The sequence below is a fragment of the Lepisosteus platostomus genome, chromosome 5, assembly GCF_059453375.1.
Source record: "Lepisosteus platostomus isolate fLepPlt1 chromosome 5, fLepPlt1.hap1, whole genome shotgun sequence".
Lineage (NCBI taxonomy): Eukaryota > Metazoa > Chordata > Actinopteri > Semionotiformes > Lepisosteidae > Lepisosteus > Lepisosteus platostomus.
The window spans coordinates 39,849,483-39,866,900 of NC_142615.1; the positions used below are offsets into that span (position 1 = coordinate 39,849,483).

Below are 17,418 nucleotides of genomic sequence, written 5' to 3' on the forward strand. Positions count from 1 at the left end.
AACAATCAACAGGTATCTAATAATGACATTCACAAAGGTGACAATGCGTTTTTTCAACATATCCTTACATTTACCCATACAGCACAATTTTCTATACCCTCAAATCCCCAATGTAACTACTTTCTCCTGAGAAACACAAGTATAGAGTGAAATCACAATAACTTATACAACAAATCTATTCAAACGCCCAGATATGACAGAACACACCCCTTTAAATATGTATTTCCTTCATTTCAGTTTTCTTCCCTCCCCAGGATACCTGAAAATTCACTATCGCATATTAAAGGCTGTACATGTAATACATCTACTAATAAAGATGGACATTAAAGTTAATTATTAAAAAATTACACTTTTCATTAAGACATGTATTGATAAAATTATTGTGAATAGTTGTGGTGTCTGGAAAGCAATTTTTGTTAAATATAACAATTTTCAAGTGAGTGGTGCATAAGCTTGTTATTTAGTGACTTAATTATTTCCACTGCATTCACAACAGTTCTAATGTGTTTGCTTGTTCCGCATAGCCTGCTACTGAGTTGTTTTTGGAAATGAAACCTATAAGAACATTATTTAAGATGCACCATGGCCCAGAATCGTTCATTGGGACTAGGATTAATATCAATTGAAAGTACTCCAAAATAAAATATTTAACCTGAATATTAAAAGAGTAGGAAAGTATTAAAACAACACCATAAAGTCTTGACTTCCAATCTTCTTCCAGGTTCAGGCCATGTACAGTAAAATGACATAATCAGTTGAGTCATGCCGAGGCTGAAAGTTTAAGCCTCACCTGGAGCAGCCTGGTTTTCTGTCTTGACAAAAAAAGCGTTTTGTTCCACAACGGCGTGAAATGATCATGTCTTTCACTCTACTTCTCTCTTGTAGTAAAGCAGATCTTGCTAGGTGAGCATTTGCTCCGGTAAATTAGGTCACTTTTCATGTTAACTCACTTCTTCTAAACACAACATTTCCTGGTGCATGTTTTCTCCATGAAAAAAGACATTTTCCCTTACATGATTTCTCATTTTGTTTCATCAAAGAGTACAGAAAGAAGAAAGAAAGGAAAAGTGTGGTAAATGAACTCTGTCGTCTGTGGGAGATGTCAAGCGCATTGGACATGAAAAGTGCCCAATAAAAGACATTTCTCTTCGTTTCTCTTACAGTCAGGGCTCCTGTTCCGTGTAAAGGAGGCAGCTTGCTCAGCCAGCAGACTCAGGGCTTACTGAACGCTGGTGTCTCAGAGTGGTGTGTCCAAGCGGCTGTAAAAGAGGAGAATTCTGCAGGCGCTGTAGCTTAGCTGCTTTAAGTATCTGTCTCGTTAACTGGAGATCCTGGCTCCACATCCCAGCTGTGCCCTTCTTCCTGTCTTTTTGTGCAGAAAGTACCATTTTGGACAACCGCATAGGGCTTGATTTAGTTTAATGCATTAATGCATTTCCTTTCTGCAACAACTTGTTTTTCAAGAAATTCATACAGCTTGTGAAAAATGAAATTTAATTCTTGGCTATCAGAGCAGTAGGAATATTGCCGACTGGCAAGAAAATGCAAGCAATGTTTATTTTCTTACCAGAAAGGTGCGAATGGAGCAAAGCCTTTCTCATCAGTCTCTGTGGTGCAACCGGCAAGCGTGTTTGGCTATTAACTAAAAGGTTGGTGGTTCAAAACCACCCAGGGACGATCTTCTTCTTCTTATTATTATTATTATTATTATTGTCAATGTTAACACTGTCTCCACAAAAGCCGAAACTTTAACCCTCTTTATATTTGCCGAAAATGCGAGTCTTTTGCCCGTGTCCAACAACAACACTTGAGACCAGGGAAGTCCAATAGTGATCAACACCGCAACTCCCCAGAAATCCATATTCACCCATGGAAAAGTATCTTTGAAGGGCTGGCGGGAGATATCATTTATACTCCTGTTGTATCCTCTGCTAAAATACTTTAGAAATACAACGTGGATTTGTTTGAGAATTTGACAAGCATTGTTGCGTTAGCACTGTGAAGTTGGATGTTGATATTTTGATATATTTACCTTAATTTTAACATAAATGCTGTTCAATCTATGCTATACAATCAATCACAGGTATATTTTGAGTCTCGTACTGATCGTCCTGTGGATCCAAAAGAAAATTTTAAAGCTGATACACTTTCGATTGTAATTTGCATCTAGCTACAACGTCCCTGGAAAAGATATTTTATGAGTTGCGTGCAATCGGTATCTTTTACTTTAGGGATGGTAGTGGAAATAGCTTTAAAAATGTTTTCTAAAGAAGATTGTATTGCCAGGACCTGCCTTTAGCGCTCGGTAGCGATTACGCTGTTGATATAGATGGAGAAGAAATGTAAGATGAATTGATGATCTAAGATAAAATAGCCCTAACGCCTCCTGTAACAGTGTTTGTATTCATAGCAAGTAATATTCTTTTTCAAACCCGAACGTTGCTTTTGCATTAAGTGTTATGTAACCATTAGCAGTTTCGGTAGCTTCTGAAGAGCGCACTTTTCCAAACTGAAGCCTATAAGAACATTATTCAAGATGCACCATGGCCCAGAATCGTTCATCGGGACTAGGATTATCAATTGAAAGTACTCCAAAATAAAATATTTTTTATTTAAAATTAAAAGAGTAGGCAAGTATTAAAACAACACCATAACTTCTCGACTTCCAATCTCTTTCCTGGTTCAGGCCATGTCAAATGACATAATCAGTGGAGTCATGCCGAGTTTGTGAGTTTAACATCACCTGGAGCAGCCTGGTTTTCTGTCTTCACAGGTAAACAGTGTTTTGTGTTATTTGCTAAATGGAGAGAGGATGCTGTGTTAATTGTTCTCCTCCTGGGGAGAGGACAAGATGAGAAGTTCACGAGGCTGGTGGTAAATATCCTGTCCAGGAATATCGGGGCTGTAGGGGGTCAGATCTGTAGATGTAGTGAAGACATTAGTGGGGACGGTGTGTCTGCTCTCTGAGAAAGAGCCGGGCAGGAAGAATAATCTGTGGTCTGGGAAGAAGAGACCCTCGTTGGAATAGCGGCGCTCCTCACAGGAGAGAATGAAATCTTTTTTGAAAATCTTTTTCAGGGACGCTGATTGTTCTCTTTGGGTGAATTAAAAGCCCTTGTGGTGAGTGACCTTGTGGCGCAACGGTAGCGCGTCTGACTCCAGATCAGAAGGTTGCGTGTTCAAATCACGTCGAGGTCAGCTGATGTGTTTGTAGATGCTCCTGGTGCCGAACCTGGATTTTACACCACGCAGTTGCGTTTTATCTGTACACCACCTAGGTAATCTGAATGAAATAACAGAGCAGTACGGAACACCCAGTCAGGAGTTTATGCAGTGTTTCATCTTGAACACGACAAGAGAAAAGGCACACTGCACATCCGCGAAACATCACGTCCGACTTTAGAGACAGTGACATCAGAGAATGGAAGTTTCAGACCGCTTTTTTGTTACAGTTTCAAGCAAACCTGAAAGTTAGGGAGTGTTTGGTCACTTTTGTATGAAAAAGTGTCTGAAGCCTGTAATTATAATTTGTCCTTTTTTAATTGTAGTTGAAATCCACTCCCATGTACCAAGACCTACAGTATATTCATGTTTGCTTAAATGATTAATGCTATAGGACATTAGCTGGTGTTTCTTGTAACGATTTGCTATTTCATGCAGGAAAGAAAGGAAACCAGACCCAACGTTTGCTTTCAGGTGCGGTCTATTTACATAACGGACATCTATTTCTGAGGAGCCTGATTTAAATCACACAACCCCGGTAGAAGTCGAATCGACAATCTTATAAACCGAAATCAGACGCGTTATCCATTAAACCACTAGGCCGTCACATAACTGAATTGCGCTTTGGTGAGTTCAGCTCCGCTACTAGTACACCACCACATCTACAATTTGAGAGAAACGTGCTTTCTACATTTTTATCAGTTTTAAAAAATCATCACTTTTAAACAGACAAAGCATTTATGTGTCGCTCTGAATTTCTAATTGATTTAGAATTCAAAGAAAAAAGCGTTTTGTTCCACAACGGCGTGAAATGATCACGTCTTTCACTCTACTTCTCTCTTGTAGTAAAGCAGACCTTGCTAGGTGAGCATTTGCTCCGGTAAATTAGGTCACTTTTCACGTTAACTCACTTCTTCCAAACACAACATTTCCTGGTGCACGTTTTCTCCATGAAAAAAGACATTTAACCTTACATGGTTTCTCGTTTTTTTCCATCAAATAGTACAGAAAGAAGAAAGAAAGAAAGGAAAAGTGTCGTAAATGAACTCTGTCGTCTGTGGGAGATGTCAAGCGCACTGGACATGAAAAGTGCCCGATAAAAGCCATTTCCGTACGTTTCTCTTAGTGTCGGGGCTCCTATTGAATGTAAAGGAGGCAACGTGCTCAGCCAGCCGATTCAACGCTTACTGAACGCAGGTGTCTCAGAGCGGTGTGTCCAATCGGCAGTAAAAGAGGAGAATTCTGCCGGCGCCGTGGCTTAGTTGGTTAAAGCACCTGTCTAGATAACGGGAAATCCTGGCTCCAAATCCCAGCAGTCCATCGCCTGTGTTGCACTGGACACCCTGTAGATCATCAAAAAAAATATTGAGCTCCTTAGTAATGAAACTGCCGGATAAAAGCCATTTCACATCCTTTCTCAACTTGCTCAGCGAGCAGGCTCACCGCACACCGAACAAAGATGTGACAGAGTGGTGTGTCCACCTGGCTGTAAAAGGGAAGTAACCGGCGTTGTGGCTTAGTTAGTTAAAGCGCCTGTCTAGTAAACAGAAGATCGTAGGTTCAAAACCCAGCGGTGCTTTTCTTCCTGTCTTCTCGCACCGCTTATAGACATATGCTTCTGCATTATGTTTAAAGGAAGTGTTCATTTAGTTTTTGGCACAACTTGTTTTTCAAGAAATCCACACATTGCGAAAGATAAAGTGCTCATCTTTCTTATCAATGCAAAATAATTACTGCCAGCTGGCAAGAAAATGACAACGATTTGTTTTTACTTTAGCCAAAAATCTGTGAATGTAGAAGAATACGACATGTGTTAGTTTCTATGGCACACTCAGTCAGGGTGTCCTTCAGTTAAACACAATGTTGGTAGATCAAACGCACCCAGAGACACACTTCGAATTAATCCGATCTAAACATTACCTTCTCTAAATGTGACTGAGTTTCTTTGCACGTCCTTAGCCATCTTGATATTTGGAGAGGTTTTCAACTTTTGACACGAGTCAAACTACAAGTAAATAGTTGAGTACCTATGTCAATATCACCGGGAATGTGAATATAAATGTTAACATCAATATTTCTGCTGTCTCCTGAGAAACACAAGTATAGAGTCAAAACACAATAAATAATGCTAAACAATTATTCAGTTAACACCCAGATGTGACAAAACACATTTAAGACTTACATCCCCTTTAAATATGTATTTCCTTAAAATCAGTTCTCTTCCCTCCCCAGGATACCTGCAAATTCACTATAGATACATATTAAAAGCTGTGTGTAAGTCTTACATGTGTTCTGTCACATCTGGGTGTTACATTAATAGATGTGTTGTGTTATTTAATATGATTTGACTCCACGCTTGTGTTTCTCCAGAGACAGCAGAAATATTGGGGATTTGCGGCTACAGAAAATAATGTGAACTTTACAGGCAAAAATAAGGTTACGTTAAAGAAACAAAAACTTATTGTCACCCTTTTCAACGTGATTTTTTAAGACATTTGTTCGGAATAGTATATCTTCTCGTGTCTGTGGCTGTTATCCTACAATAACGGTGGTGAAATAGCAGGAATGTGCGGAAAGAATCGGAGATAGAACAGAAGACCAGTCATCCAGTCGATAGTAAGGTTGTGTAGGACCTCACATACTACGATGTCAGTGTTGAGTAGTGTGGTTTAAAAGCTTTTTCACAAACCAGGAAGGAGTAGAAATCTACAGTCTTCTGATCCGTAATCAGACACGTTACAGATTGTGCCATTGGCGTTTGTATTGCATTCCCATCCAGCACCACATTGAGTTCAGAGCTGCTACTATTCATGTGTGTTGTACGTGTGTCTAGTTACTACGTCTTTCATTATGTCTGGTTTAAAATAATGTATCTTTAAAACAGACAAAGGGTTTATGAGTCAGCCTGAAATTCACACACGAAGAATAAACAATATCGCGTTTAAAAAGAATACAGAGATGCCGGCGATAGATAACGGAGCATCTTAAGTGCGCGCTATCACTGAACTAAACTCCCGATCATTAAGTTTGTCAGCGGCTTTTTAATTGTGTTAGGAAGAGCAAACAGTCCACAGTGTACATTTTAAAGGTCTAAGCAAAACAATCCGATGTGAGGATTATCCAGAACAGGAGCCTTTACTTCTTTGTATACTGAGCTTTCAGGTGAACATCAAAGTAAAAGACAAATTCGCAATTTTCACTTTTTGATTAAGGAACAAGAAAACACCATCCTTCGAGCTGGATTCAAACCAGGGACATAAGAAATGCCCACTGTTTTTGTCTACAGTCTTAAGATCTAGCAATTGAGCTATCAAGAGGTCGGAAAGTAAACGCTTTGTCACACATGTAGCCCAATGTAGTGTAGTGTTCCTCTATTTAAATCCGAGTTCGACGTCAAAATACTCACTCCCATAGTCTCGTTCAGAAGAAGAAATGGACCAGAGTTCTTATAAAACGTTTGAAGGGACATCAGTGCAGGCTGAAATTGACCCTTTTTCTATTGGGATCAGGATCATATAAAACCTTTCTTTTGGATTGAGAAGAGGATCATGGAGACACTCAAAATATCCCTGTCTTTGCTTCTTTCAAGAATGAATGGAGTATTGAGCTGCAAGCATCGGTTAAAATCAAAACTCTCTGCTACTGCAGTTGCTTGTTTGAGAGTTTCTTCAAATCTTTCAACTGAACGTTGATATCAAGGGATATTGACGGTAATATCATAGAGACTTTGGTTTTCTTTTGATCGAAAATTGTATTAAAATACAAGCCTCTTTCACAGTTGTATAATACTTTCCCTTGCATCCTCAGATAAAATTTCTAAATACCACAAAGTTACAACATATGGAATAGCATTTATTTTAAAATGTATTTTAAAACTGGCATTTATTTAGAGCTATATTTAGAGCTTAGTAAAGATAGCATTGCTAATATTGATGGAGTAGAAATGTAAGATGAATTGATAGCTTTTTCTGAACTACAAAAGTCCTACAACGCCTCCTGTAACAGGTAAGGACTCATAGCAAGACATTGCTATTGAATTGCACATTTAGCAGATACGACCAGTTTCTGCTTCTGGTGAGTGCATCTTTTCCAAACTGAAATTAAGAAGAACATTTTCAAGATGCGCCATGTCCCTAAATCGTTCATCAGGACTACTATTAATATCAGGTGAAAGCAGTACAAAGCATCAATTTAACCTAAATATTAAGAGACTATATCTGTCAGCTACTGCTGTAAGCCATGTTCAGCCAACGCTAGAAATATTACTGCTCTACTACAGTAGCTAAAGAAAGCAAGTCCGACTTAGAAATGGATCACAAGTCGAAAACATAAACCGACAAGGATGGGATTCAAACCCACACGTGCAAAGCACAATGGATTAGCAGTCCATCACCTTAACCACTCAGCCACCTCATGACGAGGGCCAACCCCCTTGGGCATGATTTTGCTCGGCGACCAGGCTCAGCGCACATCGACCTCAGATGCCTCAGAGCGGTGTGTCCAAGCGGCTGTATAAGAATAGGTAATAGGTTTATTCCATGTTATTCCAATAGGTTTATTCCATTGAGGGTGGGTACCCACCTGTATAAGAATAGTGTTCTGCTGGTGCTGTGGTAAAGCTGGTTAAAACACCTGTTTCATAAAGAGGAAATCCTGGATCCGAATTCCAGCAGTACCTTTTTTCCCGTCTTGTTTTACAGAACATGTAATTTGGGACACTCAAAAAGGTCTTGATTTGGTTTAATGCGTTTATTCATTTCCTTTGCAGAACAACTTGTTTTTTTTAATCATATAGCTTGCGAAAGATGAAATGCGAGCGAATTGTTTTGTTCACCAAAAGTATGTAAATGAAAAAGGTGTAAGCATTGCTGTGGTGCAATTGGTTAGCATGTTCGGCTATTAACCCCAAAGTGGGTTTTTTGATCCCACCCAGGGACGCACTTCTTCCTATAGTAAACATTATCACTCCAAAAATTTATTTTTTCCTCAAAACCTGAACTATTTTGATATTTGCAGTAGTAAACAATTACTACCAGTACCAGAGTCAACATTACCGGGAATTTTCAATAATTACGGACATAAAAACTCTCTTGCTTTTAACAGAGCGTTTCATAATTTCTAACTATGAAAATTATTTAAAACTGCGACACTTATCATTCATCTTTTATATAGCATTTTAAGCGAATAGGTAATTAGATTGTTCATAAACCTAATTGCTTTTTCTACATAAACACAGTGTGATTGCTCTCTGAAAATGCTTTTTCTTTATATTTAGGCTCAGATTTCAACTATAGATCGTATTATTATAAACTTTCTTGGAAAAATGTCTTTTATGTAAACCATTTTTGCTATTAATTCATTTAGGGCTAGAATACGTTCATTGTCTTCCAATCGAGTCGAGTTGACATTGGAAGCTTGCCACACCCGGACTGTTACACCAACGCATTAGCATGTTAAAGCGATTTCATTGAGGAGCCTAGCTTTCTTAACTAGTAAGTACTGTACTTCCTACTTTGAAAATACCTGTGAAACCGGTTTAATTTGTCACAGCCAGCACTCCCGCAGAGAGGGGGGTTGTACTCGTTAATGTCTTAGCACAAAGCAGAAACTTCTTGTATTTTCCGATGACATACAAGTGGAAAGATTACAGATTTTAATCGTCTTTTTTTTTAACCAGGGAAAATCTGATCATTTTTCTCTATAACAATAATAAAAAAACTTTCTTTTACATTATTTTACATATCCCGCTTACACATCGCACGACTTTAATGAATCTATTCTTTATTAATACTAAATAAATAATTCTAAAAATACTACAGCAAAGAGGTCACTTGATTTTTGGAATAATTCCAAATAGCACAATGATCCACTGGCATCCCTGAAGTCTGTTTAGTCCATAATCTTCCAAATACAATCACTAAGCAATTATAAGAATTATACCATCCTATTTCTTTGTGATTTCCTGTAAAAACTAAACCTATTTTTATAAGGCTTTTACTCAAAAGATTTCCAAACACACAAAGCATTTGTGAAGTGCTATAGTATTTCTAAAGGTTACTGGCACAACATCAATCATTAAAGCTTAACAATAAAGTTTAGATTGCTGACTATGGACTAACTACATTAACTAACTGCAATGCAACAGTAGACATTTTACAAGTAAGAATATCTGGTTGAATTCTTGCATTTGTAGCCAATTTAATGCGAGAGATTTTAAGTTTTAACAGAAGAAAACTACGAATATGAAAACAGCCATAGCAACAAAAAATACTGTGCAAATATCAAAAGGCTGCTTCAGTAATGAAATAATGATCACAGTAGAAACCAGACACTGTTTACACCATATTGTTAAGAAAGACTCAAGACAGAAATGTTCATGTACAGCTGGAAAAAACAACTTCTAAAACAACAGTGAAGGCTGCAACATTACACCCATGCTTTTCCACACTTGTAAGGATAACCTTAAAACTTAGGCTGTTGAATCCAATCAATTAAAGCTGGAGTTCTGCAGGTTGTACAGGCTTAAAAGGTAGATCGGTAGTTTATCTGTAATATAGTCCAGTACTTTAGGTGTTTCTAGGTTTAATTTTCCTGCTTATTAATGCTTACTTTCCTACATTTCCGATGCAGTTCACTATCATTATACCCAAAAGCCAAACCATAAACTTTGAAGCTAGCAGACTTCAAGAAAACACCTGTTGGTGTTAAATGGTGAGGTTTTATTATAATCTAGGGTATGAAAACAAACTAGCTACATTTTTAACACACTTTATAATACACCACTTTTTTGTTGTATCCCAAGTGATTTGAAGCATTTCTGTTTTAATTGAACTTCTAGATTTCTCCAATGTTTAGGAGGATATCGCCATAATAAGGGCATGCTTGTCATATGCTAAAAGAATAGCTTATAACAGGAAATGCAAAGTCTGTTTTTTTTTAAAAAGCTCCTTTAAAGCCTGTGCCCCAGAAGGTCCATTTATGTTGAGCTGTGAAAGTGCTTTACAGTAAAAACCTTGTGTAAATGGTTAAAAGCAATGATCCAGGGACCAAAGGTGATTCAGGAGCCTAGAACCAATATTTGTGTGCTCGGTGCAGTCACATGTTGAAATTTGTTCCCCGTTTTTGAAAAAGTCCCACTGTATGCTGTTCCTTTTATTTACAATAAGAATCTAGGAACCTCTAGGAGACATCAACTGCAAAGTGACATGACTGAGAGCCTCTTGAGTCCTGCAGATACAGGGTACCTCATAATTTTAATTAAATCAAATGTGTACTGTACGTGTAAAACTGAAACTGACCTAACAACCATCACCTTTTCTGCAGAGCGTGTTTAATTGTACTGTTTCAGCACATCAGTTTTTTTTCCCCCACAAACTTTCCAGAGGAGCTATAAATATTTTAAATAAATACACACAGTATTGCTCATAAGGTCTGCTATTTGAGGTCCAATTATTTAGATGCATACATCTTTTTTTATCTCAGCTTTTCAGCTGAGATACACAGATCATACATAAACAATGCAGTAAAAAAGTATTTAATCATTAGGTATAACAGTTTCCCTTTAGGCCTCTGAAAACACCACCTTCTACCTTGTGAATACCAGTACCTCCTAATTGTCTAAAGGCTTTACTTCTTAAGAGCATGACATTAAAAACTGCTAAACTTTACAGCTGCATGTTTGCTTGCAGCATTCCAATACCTCTCAAGCAGTGAAAACAAATAACCTGCTGCAAAGCTGCTTATTATGGAGAAAAAAATCTCAGTTACATTCCCAGATCATAATCATTAGCTTTCCCAGCTGCAAATAACTACAGGTGCAAAGAGACAATGTTCAGACACTCAAAACAACCTGCTTTTTTGGTAGTTATATGATGATTTATATTACTAAGTAATATTCTTTAGTATAAAAGTTTTTTATAATTGTTATAGAGAAACATGATCAGATTTTCCCTGGTTCAGAAAAAAGACGATTAAAATCTGTAATCTTTCCACTTGTATGTCATCGGAAAATACAAGAAGTTTCTGCTTTGTGCTAAGACATTAACGAGTACAACCCCCCTCTCTGCGGGAGTGCTGGCTGTGACAAATTAAACCGGTTTCACAGGTATTTTCAAAGTAGGAAGTACAGTACTTACTAGTTAAGAAAGCTAGGCTCCTCAATGAAATCGCTTTAACATGCTAATGCGTTGGTGTAACAGTCCGGGCGTGGCAAGCTTCCAATGTCAACTCGACTCGATTGGAAGACAATGAACGTATTCTAGCCCTAAATGAATTAATAGCAAACATGGTTTACATAAAAGACATTTTTCCAAGAAAGTTTATAATAATTCGATCAATAGTTGAAATCTGAGCCTAAATATAAAGAAAAATCATTTTCAGAGAGCAATCACTGTGTTTATGTAGAAAAAGCGATTAGGTTTATGAGCAATCTAATTACCTATTCGCTTAAAACGCTATATAAAATAAAGTTTATTTGAATGATATGAATGATAAGTGTTGCAGTTTAAATAATTTTCGTAGTTAGAAATTATGAAACGCTCTGTTAAAAGCAAGAGAGTTTTTATGTCCGTTGCAGTAAAAGAAGATGCCTGAAAAAGTAGGGCTTGGACAGATTCCAAGTGCATTTTTGCAATTTACGTTGCATTGTCCAATGTGCTGCTGTAATACAGTTTAAAATACAGTAAGTCTAAACTGTATCAGCTTTATTTATGGGTTGCAATTTAGAAAAAGTCAAAAACCGCAATTTAGAGCTTTCTGGCAAGAGGAGACACCCAAATTAATAATGTAACATGCCACTGTTTGTGCATGAACAAAGTGATACTGCAATTTTCCTTAGATACGCGATTAAAAAAAATAAATTTTTTGAATCCCCGGCGGAACACATTCCATAAGAATCAACGCTTTTATATATCGCCTTTAAACACATATATTTAAACACGTGTTTACGATTTAAATCAAACCGCAATTCAAATCAATATATATGTTTATTTTGTAACGCATAGGTGACTATTCATTGTTATTAAAAATACTTAAATTCAATCATGTTGTGATATTTAGAAATATAAATTTGTTTGGTGCGAGTGAGGTTTTATTTCATCTCTGACCAAGGGAAACGTTTAATTTTTTCAAAGAAATGTTTGTTAAAGCAATAAGTCAGAGTTATAGTGGGATTCAATCACAGACCATGTGACATGGGAATCAGCAACCTAACCCACAGCGCCAACGGCAAGGTCACATGCAGAGTGCTGAAAAAGCACTACAGAAACATTATTGACAGACAATGTACAGCATGTACTATTCTTGTGTTGCGGTACATGACTATAATTATATCTTTATTAATTTCTTTAGATACGCGATTCCATATTATATTCCCTTTTAATCAAATTCTAAAAGTATGCTTGTTGACTCCGGTATCTCTTTAGTTAAAGACTTCGATGCTTAAAATGTTTAGGGAGAAATGGAATACTGGTGTGTATTTTTTCTTATAAGTACCAAGACCAGCCATATACTGTATGTTTATGTTCCAAAATGAATTTTGTTTATGGCCTTCACGCGCGTTACAGTATGCTCCTATTATTTTTATGCTCAGCTACTAAGATTTCCTTCAGTGGTAAAATTCCATATGAATATTCAATACTACAACGGGCACAGTAAAGACGTTTACTGTAAATCTTTCTACGACAGACCAATGGACCACGAGTGCCCCTGTCGGTCAACCAATCACATACCGCGGTACCGCGCGTCATCGAGCGTCACAATGTATGACGTCGTAGCCAATTACCTCCGGTACGTGTGTGTACCACGCACTTTGTACCGCTGCATCTGTATGTGTGTATTAATGATGATAGCACTACTGAATACTAGTATTCATGTGAGAATTAGTGATAATAGAGCTACTTTTAATTTTGGTTTTAATTCTAGTATTCATGTTAATATTAGTGATAATCATAGTGTTAGTGTCAGAATATTAAGACTCATTGTCATGTTATTTCTTTTGATAGTATTATTGTTATTATTGGTATTATTAGTGTACTGCTAAGTTTGTGTTATTGTTAGTAATAATGATACTGTAAGCCTTAATTGCAGTGTTACTGTTGTAATATTGGCCGTATTTGTGTGTTAGTTATAGTGTAACTGTAGGTAAGAGTGTAGGTAAGGCCCCGGCTGCCCTGTGGTGGCTCGGGGAGGGCCTGTGGGTCGAACTGGAGGGGCTACTCTAGGTTGAGGAGAGCCGGGTGCGGCCCAGGGCTCAGAATGCGATGTCTTCCATCCAGCTTGACTGCCTGGAGTTGTACGATGAAGTCCTGGCCAAGTTTGGATTGGAGGCAGCATATGTGGGATTAGTGAGTCACTGAAACCCCTCCCCTTGTCCAGCTTACACTGTGGTATCGGGGCGGTACAGGGGCTGGGGTGACTCTCCTGACCCCCTCAGCTTTCCAAGATACCTGCGTCACCCCACTCAACCTGGAAATCTCCCAGATCCAAGGGGAGAGAGACAGGAGCTGGGCTGGGACACCAGCCTGCTGTTATTTCAAGTGGGTGGCTGAAAAACACACCGCTTACAGATCACCACTAGGGGGCATCATAGAGTGGGTGGTGAGACTCTTGGTCATCGATGGCAACAGTGGGGTTACTCCCCCTCTCTCTAATGGCTCTATTAACAGTGGGGTGTCTCTCTCTCTCTCTATTGGCTCTATTAACAGTGGGGTGACCCCCCTCCCCCTCTCTTTTGGCTTTAGAGATACCACAGTTCCACCCCTAGGTTGCATCTCCTGTCTGGCGCTGTGGAGGTATGATGATGATGATTCACTGTCTTTGTTCTCTCTCTTTGGTACAAGAGTTGGTACTGAGTTAGTGAAGTTTAACAGAGGATATGATAAGAAATTTTACCAAATCCCAAAATTAAAACAGTGAAGACAACAGGCAACACAACGAGAGCTCTGATAATGGAGGTTTGGTTTGACGGCAGCAGACATGGTCAGGACATCTTGCCTGATTCTCTCTCCCCATTTTCTTAGGATTTTCCCTTCCAGGGCACAGGAATCATGAAGCAGGATGACTAGGAGGAGGCGAAGGAGACACTGAAGTCTTACTTCGAAAACACGAAGGTCAGGTGTCACTTCTCTGAGGTGGACAAGTGCTTCTGCTAGTCTGCAGCAGAGCTCGACCTCATCCTGCAGAACAACCTGGGAGTCCCTGTAGCTGAGGTCTGTGAATAGCAGGTTAATTTTTTCTCTTTGTAGTAGTCTTAGGACAGTCTGACTTGTTGTGGGACTCAGCAGGAACAGAAAGGTCTTCTGTGTGTCTTCAGTCTCCACAGCCAAGGAGACGCACGATCCAGATGGGTGAGGCTGTTAAAGAAAACAAGATGTTCATCCCTCCCTCTCCTGGACCTCGGCGCCCCTGGGCCCTCCCTCCTCAATCATCTGAGCTCAGAGAAACCCCTGGTGACTGTGCCATGCCGCCCCCATCAACCCCTGGAGGAGCCCCCTCCTTTGAGGAACTTCAGAGTTCCTGAGACTCAGAGACAGGTGAGAAGTGAACAGAACCTCTGTCCTTGTGTGGCGTCACCTGTACAGGCTTTTATTGGACACACTGTATAAACTCATCTGGACAGACTCTTACTAGATACACTGTATAGTCTCAACTGGACAGACTCTTATTGGACACACTGTATAGAAGGAGATGGAACAGATGAAGCAGGAGGTGGAGAAGAGGAGATGGGAAGTGGAGAAAAAGAAGAGACAAATGAAAGCTCAGGTGAAGGAGGAGAAGAGCAGCCTCTAGGTATGTCCAGACTGTAGGTTTAGCAGGAGCAGCAGTAGAAACAGTTGTGATATTATTCAGAGCACTAGCAGTGTCATCAGTACTATAAACATAAGGGGGGGAATTTACTGTTGTAAGCAGCAGCAGGAGTGATATCATTAGTAGAGGAAGCAGAATTAATTATTATTATTATTATTTTAAATTGCAAAAACTGCTCAAGGTATTGTTTGGAGCCTGACTTCTCACCAGACTAGAATGAAGAGAAGAAGGGATCTGAAAAAAAATACTGAAATAAAGTTGAGAATCAAGAGGAAAGGAGTCACTACACTAGGAAGAGAGAATCGATAAACCAGAGTGTAGATAAGAAATAAAGGAAGAAGGGAGATCAATGACTTGTGTTGTGGATTATTCTATATTAAATCTCTGTCAGGGTGACAAGGCAGTGCAGTGGTTAGCATTGCTGGTTCAGTTCCTGGCGTTCTATCTGCTCCCTTGGTATGTGCATGTACCATTGTTCGCTTGAGTTTAGTTAATTAGCTTCTGGGAAAACCAGCCCTGGTGTGAATGTGTGTCTGTAGTGTCCCATTCAGGGCGTATCCTGTCTTGTGCCCATTTAATGCTGGGATAGGCTCTGCCTACCCCGCTACTCTGAATTGAAGCAGTTAAAAAAATGGAGATAGTATTTAATGCAGAGTCCCTGTTAATACTACAGTTGTACAGTTGATCTCTCAAGAATATAAATACTCTACAACAAATACATGAGCTCTATCAATAATACAGATAAGATAATATATCAATAATATCAATCTTCTGTAAGATCAAAATAGATTAGATGAGAAATTTTCCTGAGTGTACATGGTTTACTTGTTTATAGTGTGTAAACATTTCTATGAAGAAAGAAGCTGGTCCCACCCTGAGCATGACAATAATGATTCAAAATCCAAACCCAAAAGTCTATTAAGTACCCAACTCGTAAAAACACAGAATACCCTCATATCAAGCTTCACTAACATTTTTTATTATTTTTTTATAACTACAAAGCAGATGGAGCCACCCCTTAATTGATTCAAACACCAGATTTGTTAAAATTCCACATACCTATTTATATTTATTTCTAACAGCACCGGAGAAGCTGATGTCAAAAACAGTTATTTTACAAACCAGAAACAATGCAGGAAGGCAAAAGAGATAGGGGTCTTTCTCTTCTTCTCACAAGCCATGGGACACAACAGACATACAGAAGGTGCTGCAGCACCATTTTCATAAAATGCAATTATGTTGGATGAAATTGTCGAGCTGCTTCAACCTCTGGGAAAGGAAAGGCAGCTTCAGACATGCCCACAGCCACGCCGGCTCGAAGTGGGGGAAGATTTTTCCCCAAATCACCTCCAAGACCGGTGCCCTGAACTGCTTTGCCACAATCAGCCTGTGGAACACGCTGGTGGTGCACCCCAGGAGGCTTACCCCATGGTCCCCCCACTTCACTGTCATCTCCCTGAGCCATGCACCGGTCACAGCTTCTCCACCCAGCTGTCCAGGAGGCTGAGCTTGAGCTGCTCAAAGTCCTGGCGGATCTAACTGCCAGACAGCTCATCGTCAACCTCCCGCACAGTGTCGACAATAGCTTGAGCAGGTAGAAAGCCGTCCTTTATTTCGTAAAGAAGATCCCTGAACTTAGACAATTCAGCCTCATAGAAACATCTACGCCATCGAGACCTGAGCCGGATGGTTGAGGAACAGAGGCTGCTCAAGCAGCGGGGCTCTCATCTTCGGCATGTAGGAGACATGAACTCCCCCCATGCCAGCAAGACTTCCCTGTAAAAGTGGGGCAGGTGTTCCACCAGCTCCAGAGTCAGCCTCATCAAGAGAGACTCCCACCCTACACCCCTGCAGGTCTTGAGGTGACGTCCCATAGAGATGCTATGATTATCCGTGTTAAGGATGCTCTTCATCTTCAGGCCGATATCAGACAGCCCCAGCCCACCCATGGAGACTTCTCCAATAAGGGTGTTGTAGGTGACCTGTGGAGGGTCCCCTCTCCAAACAGAGCCCACCACCAGCTGTTGAATCTCTCTCTCAATCCTCTAGGGAAGAGGCATCACAGATAGAAGGTACCACAAGAGGGACAGGCACAGCATTTTGACCAATAAGACCCTTCCCTTCGAGGTCAGGGACTTGCATCTCCACCTGCCAAGTCTGACCCTCATCTTAACAAGCTTTTCCTTCCACAGGAGGAGCCCAGTGGCCTACTCATCAATACCAATATAGACTGCGAGGACCTTAAGGTGACCCGTCTCCACCTTGAAGGGGTATCCAAGGAGCGGGGCAGTGTCTGCCCTCCCCACCGGCATGATCTCAGACTTCTCCAGGTTTACCCTGGTGCCCGAGGCAGTGCAGTAGGCCTGCACCACCTATGGTGTCGTTGGCATA

At 39.7% G+C, this 17,418-nt stretch overlaps 2 non-coding genes across 2 annotated transcripts; both read left to right on the top strand.

The window, feature by feature from the left end:
* The first annotated feature begins 1,603 nt into the window (after positions 1 to 1,603).
* On the top strand, positions 1,604 to 1,677 carry trnan-auu (transfer RNA asparagine (anticodon AUU)). The gene has a single exon. It is a non-coding gene; the product is annotated as a tRNA-Asn (tRNA).
* A 1,449-nt stretch (positions 1,678 to 3,126) lies between these two features.
* On the top strand, positions 3,127 to 3,198 carry trnaw-cca (transfer RNA tryptophan (anticodon CCA)). Its single transcript has one exon. It is a non-coding gene; the product is annotated as a tRNA-Trp (tRNA).
* The last annotated feature ends 14,220 nt before the right edge of the window (positions 3,199 to 17,418 follow it).